This window comes from Haliotis rubra, unplaced genomic scaffold, assembly GCF_003918875.1.
Source record: "Haliotis rubra isolate DU_JTF1 unplaced genomic scaffold, ASM391887v1 Scf15, whole genome shotgun sequence".
NCBI classification, from domain to species: Eukaryota; Metazoa; Mollusca; class Gastropoda; order Lepetellida; family Haliotidae; genus Haliotis; species Haliotis rubra.
This window is the reverse complement of record NW_025765447.1, coordinates 382,930-393,844: the sequence shown is the minus strand read 5'-3', so window position 1 is coordinate 393,844 and position 10,915 is coordinate 382,930.

Here is a 10,915-nt window from a genome sequence, read left to right as displayed (position 1 = left end):
TAAAACGAACCCTCTCTTCCTTACTTATTGGACTTACAGACCCTATTCTTCGAGAAAGATGTTGGGACTGCAGTTATGTATGGAAACCTGGAAGGGACATTGTCGCGTTGTCGCATTGTCGCCCTCTCAAAAACAAGCAAAATGAGGCAAAATTAACCAAAAAGCGACACGCAACATCGCGACATTTCGCCCATTTGTCGCATTGTCGCGATGTCGCGTGTTGCGTTTTGGTATATTTTGCCTCATTTTACTTGGTTTTGAGAGGGCGACAATGCGACAACGCGACAATGTCCCTACTCGGATTACATAGTTATGGCTATCTAGGAGGGTATGTGAATTCCTCTGTCACTTGAACATGCTGTTATGATCAGTTTTTAAAGACACATTTAGGCATTGATTTATGTTGTCTAGCATGCTATGTGAACTACAGTACAAATAGCGTATGGCATTTCCAAAATGAAACAGTATTTGACTTGATATGATATACGTTTTGTAGGGTATACCGGTAAAGATTCACTACGTCCAAGACGGTATAATATTGCACGCACGCACGGACATGTTCTCAGTGTGTTTTCAAGGTTAGAATGCCAGCCACATATGCTGTGGTAAGCAGCTCGGTGATCTGGTTGATCACTGTACCCCAACTATTGCTTTAAAAATCAATCACTAAATTGTCTGGTCCAGGATCTGCTGTTTACGAGTGGTTGGTAATCACCCACATGCGCACGCATACGTACTCACGCACACACATGCACACACACACGCGTACATGGCGGCATACATCTGAACCGCCACGAGGCGCTGTTAAGTGTTGCGTCCCTTTGGATCACAAGAAACCATTACTTGTTGGTTCGAATCCTGTTTTGTCCCGTTCTAGTTTTGTCAGCACCATACACTGAATCGACTAATTTACCATGTAAGGTATGCTGTTCAAAGCAGCGTCAAACCGAATTCACTCACTCACTCATTTTAACGCACATATGCTGAATGGCGTTAATTCACCTCGTCATTATATTTTACACGCATTCCTTCCGTGTAACGATTACTAACGAATAAGTGAGTTTAGTTTTACGCCGCACCCAGCAATATCCCAGCTATATGGCGGCGGTCTGTAAATAATCGTTACTGGACCAGACAACCCAGTGACCAACAGCATGAACATCGATCTACGCAATTGGGATACGATGACATGTGTCAACCAAGTCAGCTGACTACATTCCCGACGGGTAGTATTATGTACACTGGTTACAAGTTACAATAATTATATGACTGACGTTACAGGAATTCTTAACGAAGTCAGCTGAGCATTTTGCAAGAATAAATTGAGGATCGGATGGCAACAATTATATTCTTCCTCAAACATTTGTCTTTGCTGAGAGCTATTGTCGTGCACTAGGATCTAACGTGAAGGGCAAGTGATGCTCAATCAACAACTCACTTGATTGATTGCACAATTTCCTGTAGCAATAGCCGCCATCTTAATGTCGCGGAGGCTTGTACAAGTACAACCAGTAGATCAGTTTACACCGTCCTTGACTGCTGGGTTTGCTCTCACCGTGATAGTGAGAGGCACATGTGAAAATCATCCAACATGACTGATTTAATCAACCAAGTCCAAAAGTTGGTCTTCTTGCGTAATTGCCAGCAATCGACTATACAGACACCCAGTAGACATTGATATTAACATAATCATAATAAAGGCGCGGCCGGTGTGTCTTAAAACGAAGGAGCGGTGTGGTGGTGATGTTTGTTTAAATGTTCAAGAGTCTTGCACTTACATATGTAGATGTGTCTTTGTGTGGGTCAGTTTCATAATACAGTCCGGCAGTTTAACCCAGCTGTGTGCCGACTCCTAGACGACCAGTGTTATTCTGTTAGTGCCGCGCACGGAACGGGTAAGTAACAACCCGATTTCCCGGCAGGCCCTATATCAACAGGACCACGTAACCGTTGTGACGGGCATCCATCTAAATATTATGACTACCCAGCTGCTATGTGACTACCTATCAACATTTAGCCACTTTAAATAAAAGTGTGTAAGAAAATGGTGGCATGGAATCACCACTGGCTCTTTCCTACAACTTAACGTAAAACTGAGCTGGTGTCTGTAATGACCAATCATCGCTCAGTCTGCAAAAATGTTCATTCTTACTTTGAAACAGATTTTCTCGGTGAATACAAACCCCATGTGGCAAGCTGTGTATGTTGAGGTTTGCACACACTACGCGGTGCGCGGATTGTGAACACGACAAACACAGTAGTACTGAGAGCACTGGGGTAGCCTAGTGGATAAAGCGTTCGCCTGTCACGCCGAAGACCCGGGTTCGATTCCTCACATGGGCTCAATGTGTGAAGCCCATTTCTAGTGTTCCCCGCCGTGATATTGCTGGAATATTGCTAAAAGCGGCATAAAACTAAACTCACTCACTCACTGAAGGTATATTGTTTTTATTCCCACTATAGTGGAATTGATAAGTAGCATACTTCTTTAATTAGAAGGAATGTCACCATGACCTATCATGGTATGAACACACAGGTTGCAAGGAGGAATACGATTTTTGTTAAAATTAAAAACTTGATCTGATTTCCTCAAACATCTTCAATCACCAAGGGGAAGAGGTATGTGCTGCTAAGAAATCATGATATATTTTTTCCGTCTGGGTATTCCAGTGATGATATTTTTTTATCCACGATTAGCTCGATAAACCCTTCCCTACCCATTAACATCGAGACTTAGGCAAATATAGATTGTTGGAAACCTTGTTTAACCCTGAATACATAATTGGGTATCGGCTAATGTACACAACATATCGTATCATAAATTTATGAAGACGATAATGAAATTATTATATATGTATGTGTAATATATGTCTGTGACTTGTATCTCTGTATCGGGCCGCATTGCTATATCCTTTTGTATCTCCCCGTCCTTCCGTATATGTGTATATGTCTGTGCCTGTATCCTGCTGCAGCTATGTGCCTGGGTCCTGCCGTATATCCGAATCTTGCTGTATTTGCGTATCCTGTTGTATATCCGTAATATAATGTTGTACATCTGTATCATATTGTATGTCAGTATCCTGCTATACCACGTACCCTGCAGTAGCCCAGTAGCATGTATCTCAGGATCTTGCTGCATCTCAGTATCCTTTTGTATCTCCGTATTCTTTGTAACCCAGTATCCTTTTGTATCTCAGTATCTTGCTGTATTTCCGTTCCTTCTGTATCTCTATCCTGTTGTATCTCCGTATTCGACTGTATCTCCGTATTCAGTTGTATCTTTGTATCTTTCTGTATCTCTGTCTGTATCCTGCTGTATCTCAGTATCCTGCCGTATCTGTGTATCATTTTGTATCTGTGCATCATATTGTATCTCCGTATTTGACTGTGTCTCTGTATCCTGCTGTATCTCTGTATCCTGTTGTATCTTCGTATCCTGCCGTATCTCTGTATCCTGCTGTATCTCCGTATCCTGTTGTATCTCCGTATCATGTTGTATCACCGTACTACGTTGTATCTCTGTATCCTACCGTATCTATGTATCCTGCTGTATCTCCGTATCCAGCCGTATCTCTGTATCCTGCTGTATCTCCGTACCCTGCTGTATCTCCGTATTCTGTTGTATCTCCGTATCATGTTGTATCTCCGTACCCTGCTGTATCTCCGTATCCTGTTGTATCTCCGTATCATGTTGTATCTCCGTACTACGTTGTATCTCTGTATCCTACCGTATCTCTGTATCCTGTTGTATCTTCGTATCTGTTGTATCTTCGTATCCTGCCGTATCTCTGTATCCTGCTGTATCTCCGTATCCTGTTGTATCTCCGTATCCTACCGTATCTCTGTATCCTGCTGTATCTCCGTATCCAGCCGTATCTCCGTATCATGTTGTATCTCCGTACCCTGCTGTATCTCCGTATCCTGTTGTATCTGTGTATCATGTTTTATCTATGTATCTTGGTGTATCTGCGTATCCTGTTGTATCTCTGTATCTTACTGTATCTCTGTATCATGTTGTATCTCTGTATCATGTTGTATCTCTGTATCATGTTCTATCTATGTATCTTGGTGTATGTGCGTATCATGTTGTATCTGTGTATCATGTTCTATCTATGTATCTTGGTGTATCTGCGTATGTTGCTGTATTTCGATATCCTGTTGTATCTCTGTATCATGCTGTATCTGTGTATCATGTTCTAACTATGTATCTTGGTATATCTGCGTATCTTGCTGTATTTCCGTATCCTGTTGTATCTGTGTATCATGTTGTATATCTGTACCATGTTGTATCTGTTTATCATGTTGTATCTATGTATCGTGTTGTATCTGTGTATCATATTCTATCTATGTATCTTGGTGTATGCGTATCTTGCTGTATTTGCGTATACTGCTGTATCTCTATATCCTGTTGTATCTCTGTATCCTGCTGTATCCTGTTGTATCTTTGCGTCATGATGTATCTCTGTATCCTGTTGTATCTCTGCATCTTGTTGTATCTCTGTATTCTGCTGTATCTCGGTATCTTTGTCTCCAGTTCTTGTTTATGTGCTCGGTTAATAATACAACATAATTACCTGTATACACATGACGGGGTGTAGTCACGTGTGTGACTATAAGTTTCTTTCAACTCAATGACACATTATATGCTAATATCTCAATACTGCACCGTCAGTATAACATCTCAGACAGACCTTCTCTGTCATACAGTCCAAACAAGCCAATGACACAAGTTCCGCTTCCACAGACTCTTGACATGATGGAACATGAACAATGCCTGTCATCTTGTAATTGCTAAACAGTCATGGTGGCACTCTTCGGGACATGGCCGATATCGTGTAACCATTCCACTGTCACTGACAGACGAGTCTTTCACATGTCGTGCGTGATGATGCGACGGCATGCGCTGTGTCGTTGTCGGTAGCATGCATTTCAGACGTCCCTGTGCACGGAGCGTAAAGCAACTGTTCTGCGATATTCTTTAAAACTGTAAACATCTGATATTTCTTTGACTTACTGAAACTACTGTCTGAACAGATGAGACTATTCAGGTAAGTGGATCTGTTTGTCACGATTGTGCTGCAGTGCCATAGCTTAAGCTGAATCTTATATCTCATACTGTGCACTCTGCCAATATTTTGAAAAATATATATATATATATATTTTGAAAATCATAACTACTATTCGATAAAATATTGTCTTTTTTTCATACAGGAGAACATGCCTATTCATGGGGCAAAATCAATGTATAATAGTCTAAGAACAGTCCAACGAAAGTAAATTTAGGCATGCAAGCATTTTCAGCGTCTTTGTTTGTTCTTTGGCTAAGCTGATATTTTCATATACTGGAAAGTGTTTCATTATTGTATACATACGCCCTCTCATTAATGGTTGTGCAAAATGTTTTTGATTTCGTCTGTATCAGGGAGTTGGGAAGGTTAGTCACATAATACATCCTAATATCATTCTGATGTCTGAGTTGCTAGCACAAGACAAGCAGTAAGTTTGTTATTTAAGTGTTGCAATGCTATGGGTAGCATGCCTATATGAATACAAATCTGGAGCTTTTAGTGAGATCACCAAGATCATGCATGATAATTCAAGAAACATATTATCAGGGAGAATTGGGATTCAAACTCACAGTCATCGAGATCTTTCACAACTAAGGGCCACTCCATACAGCAAGATAGGTCGCCTCCCTTCGTGCACATGAACCTGTATGAACGTAACATTAAAAATTATCGTTATTTTATAAGATTCATACAGGCCTTGCTCCAAGTTTTCTTTATGATTTACTCCCTCCTGTAGTAGGTAGTCGAACAAATTATGAATTAAGAAACTCCAGTAATTACACTCAACCCTGTACAAGACTACGATATTCGACTCTATCCTTTTTTTCCATCAACAATTAAACTGTGGAATAACATCACCTTAGCTATCAGAAACTGTAAATCTGTTGTGTCTTTTAAAACTGCAGTTCAAGTGAAACAAAAATGTGCACCCGTATATTTCTCATATGGGAAAAGGAAACTAAATGTTTTGCATACAAGATTAAGATATATGACAAGTACACTTAATTATGATTTATTCAGAATTAATGTTAGAAATGATGCACTTTGTCAGTGTGGCCATAATTGTGAAAATGCTTTTCATTATTTTCTTGAATGTCCATTATATATAATTCAAAGAGAACAAATGTTAACCTCTTTAGAAAATATAGTGAATAATAGAGCATGTATTGATATTAATCTCATCTTAAATGGCAATGCAGGTCTCTCGCTTAGCGAAAATCAAAATGTTTTTAAAAAGTGTACATATCTACATCCATAACACTAAACGATTTAAATAACTCTGTCTGTACATATCTATACCCTTTGTCTGCCTCTTGTTGTAATATACACTTGTAACTATGTGGAGAGGGCTTATTTAAGTTGGATAACTTGTGCCCAATCCGTTTCTTAATTGAATAAAATATGTTTCAATCAAACGTAACATTTTCATCTCACTGGAAATTGCATTAAACAATCCGAGCCATCAAAGATGTATCTGTGACTCTTGATTTAGGCCAGTGAGATGCAAAATAACATCAATATTTCTATGACTATGAATTAGAGTTCATTAAACACATGCTACAATTGATGAATATTCCTGTTGTTTGACGAAAGAAATTCCAGTCATTCAGCAATTAGTTTTACATTCAATTCTACCATGGCTACGAGAAATGCTCGAATTTGATTGGTCAATCCATAAAATCAGACGGTATCAATTTGGATTGAATATGCGTCTGATTTCACTGCGCTTCACTGCGCACGTATACAACACTGCCGCACTACTTCAGCTTGGCCACCAACATGACTAATATCAACCAGAGACCATATACCGAGGGAATACGAACGGAACCTACCACTCCCTTCACAGACGAGTTCAATTCGCCTCTCGTCCCATGCCGGATTACGCAGTGTATTCCGCGGGACGAGGAAGTTCGATGTTAAATCGCGTTCGGCTTCAAATGAAATTTAGAGACTATCAATTCGGTCTAACATTCATCTAATTTCCAAACACAGGAGGTTTATCTCCTAAATAACTCACGCAACCCTCATTCTTCGGCTTTTTAGTCATGAGCGACAGTTTGTTGAAACATGGCATTCCCGCCTCAAGTAGTTTATTGCAGACTGAAACCTCCGACACACATTGCAGATACCGTTAGAGAATATGAGTTGCTTGCCTGACACAGCGGTATCACTGCTTCATCACAGGACACGTAACCTGGCTCGGGGAAATTCCTTATATCATTGCATTGTTTATTTGTTTCTTTGTTAATATACCCTTGAAGATCCGGTTAGAATTGGTCTTCAGCAACCCATGCTTGTCTCCACCGTGAAGATCCGGGTTAGAATTGGTCTTCAGCAACCCATGCTTGTCGTAAGAGGCTACAGGCTCGCTGACTTGTCATCGGATCCCAGTTGCGTAGATCGATGTTCATGATGTTGATCACTTGATTGTCCGGTCCAAAGTGGATTATTTACAGACCGCCGTCATATAGCTGGAATATTGCTGAGTGCGTCGTTAAACAACAAACAAAACAAATATCATTGTTACTTTGTAAGTTAAATTACAATCAATATGCTAGCTATCTGACAGATGATGGTAATAACTAATCGAGTTGGTACCATGTGATGCAGTGACTGATACCATGAGCATCAGTCTACGCAATAAGGACTTGCATAAACCAAGTAAGCAAGTCTGGCCTCCCGATCTCAGTAGCTTCTAACGACAAGACCTATTCAAACATCCAATTTTCTGCTTTCGCTCAACGTGCGGGCGGCCATGTCTAAAATACATTAGATCTGAGATTTAAGTTATTTTAAATTTGTTACATTTGTTTATTTTGTAGGTATATACGTGATTGCCATCACGTATTTTGAGTAATACCGTTCGTTATTGCATTGTGTTTTATACAGTTTCACTGGATGTACTCGACATAGATTCTTTGATCTTTTGTCGTAACTGTTATATGTGAGATGGGCAGGTGGTGATTCAAAGTTTGGATAGCCATCAGTCACTTTAACAATTTCAACGTTTAGAGAAAGAATACAGCCAGGCGAACCATCGATACATGCTAGTGTGTTACACACTTTCAACAACTATCTCATCAACTCATCTTTCATACAGAAATAGTGAAAGCAATTTTAAAATACCTTATGCCTTATCAATTCACTAGTTATCACCCAAACCCCATGAAGAGCAGCCTCCTGACTAGTATTTGAAACAACTGCTAGCTGTAACTGTCAGACCCGTTCACATCCTCACCCCAGTGGTAAAAGTTAAATGAAAACTTCAGTAGTCAAACTTTCTCTATTTCCTTATAAGTTTTTGTTTATATTTGTCTGTCGTTTTACGCCGCAATCAACAATATTTCAGCTACACGGAGGCGGTCTGTAAGTTAACCAGATAATCCAGTGATCAAAATCATGAGCATCGATCTACGCAAATGGGGAACGATGGCATGTGTCAACCAAGTCAGCGAGCCTGACCACCCGATCCCGTTAGTCGCCTCTTAAGCGTGGGTTTTTTACCCGGCTTTTCACGGGTCCCTCAGAAGTTATCCTTTCTAACAGGTCAGTATGGTAACCCAGTGGTTAAAACGTCCGCTCTTGAAGACGAAGACCCAGGTTCGATTCCGCAAATGGGTATGGTATGTCAAGTCCATTTCTGGTGTCAGCCGCAGTGATATTGCTGGAATATGGCTAAACGCGTGTAAAACATTTTTCACTCACTAACGCACCTTTCAAACATCAAAGAGCCGTCTAAATACTGCAGTAAACGTTAGCACCAAAACAGATAGTCATCCTGACTCACATGATTATGACTAACCCACCTTCACATCGGCTTCAAGCCACCACTCACGTTCCAAGCAATCTCCACAAAGAGTTCCACAACAGCACACTACTTCACCGAAATACTATAGTGTACACTCACTCCTTCATTCGTCACTACTTGCTTCTTTCCGTAACCTGCCACCAGCCCCGTCCCCTTATCAATGAATCTTCAGTGCTAAAATACGACAAACCAATCCGAATGCGCGTAGCGAGTGAAGTATATTGATGACAATAATCTCGAGTACTTAAAGGAAAGCATGGCATTATTTTAACGTTTGAAAAATGGTGAAATATATATAGCTATTAGCCTATATGCTGACATGTCAAAGTACATCGATAACACTGTTGTGTAGCATGAATTGCAGCTGTTAATACCGATAAAAACATCTACGGTGACAGGTTCACACACTTTTATGTTTACGTAACATGTTTTCCCGTTGCGGTTGTTCTCTTACTCTCTATTTGGATTTCCAAATGTATTTAAGTTTGATGTCGATTTTGAACATTTTATTGATGTACTAAAATATGATAAATATTTTTTAAGTAACTGAGCTAACCGCGAGTTTCAAAACAATATACATTAGTGAGTGAGTATTGTTACGCCGCCTTTAGCAATATTCCAGCAATATCACGGCGGGGGACACCAGAAATGGGCTTCTCACATTGTACCCATGTGGGGAATCGAACCCGGGTCTTCGGCGTGACGAGCGGGCGCTTTAACCATTAGGCTACTCCACCGCCCGCCGCCCCCAATATACATTATTTATAGCCAATTAACTTTAATATTACAGGTGATGTTTTGGCGTTATGTTTCGCGGGTATTTCATTTTTTATTCAGCGTAGTCCAATAGATATTCTGCTGTTTTCAACAAGATCGCATGAACGTTTACCCAACTGGACCAATACCTTGCCACTTTATTCTCCCCGAATTCTTCAGTGTAAAGATATTTACAAAAGTCATGTTGTGACGGCCTTATCCCTAACGTCGATTTCACATGTTGAATATAAATTTTATGGACTTGCTCGTTTTAACATCAGGGGTTTTAAAACAACAAGAATACAAGATTGCAGATATTCTCAATATTTATTCCACTAGTTGATTTTTTTTATCTAAAGAAAATAAAACTTAATGTAAAATTGTCACATATTATCGTCTGAGTAATATGAGGTAATGAGTAATGTGACACAATGCATCAATAAATAACATAAACTGTTTTAAAACGAATCTAAATGTAATGTATGTTATATTTGGAATTACATTTTCTCAGTATAGTACAGGATTTGGTATTTTTGTCCCACCCGGGATTCGGACCAACTCTCTCAGAGTTAGGCATCTGGGTGCCGTTGTACAAAGCGATCTTAGCGCAGAGGTGACCGTAACTCCCAAACTTTAACATAGACTTAAGGTAGCCTTAGCGCTAAGGTTGTTTTGTACAACGGCACCCTGATCGCCAGCATACAAAGTCAGCCATCTGACCCACTCATCAGCTACCGCTGCTTCCACAAAATTAGTAGTCAGTGTGCCTCTGTGACAAACGTAACTAACATGGCTCCAAGTTTTGAATACACAATACATTATAGAATGGGAATTAGATGTTGACACAATCCACCCCTAACATACACCCCTTACTGAAGCTTTAAAAACATTGTAGATAACAATTTCAGTTTTTGTGTACCAAACAATTTGCTACTCAATGGCACATTTATGTGGCACGTCGTGATGTAAGAGGAATTCTGTCCGAAGTGGCCTTAAAAACCAAGTCATTCCTCCACCAAATTCCTCTTCTACCAAATTACCCAAACGAACACCAACATCGATTTTTACCCAACTATCCAAACATTCGCTTCTACCAAATACCTCAGCAGCCGTGAGCACCAGTCAGTCGTCCCACTTTTTTCTCCAGCAAACACCACTCCATGCGCAAACCTCATTTAAACCCCACTTCAACCAAACCCACCCCGAAACAAGCAACGCTCCAACCAAACCACAGTCCAAACCAGCAGCACTCAAAACAAACCCCATTCCAACCATATCCGGT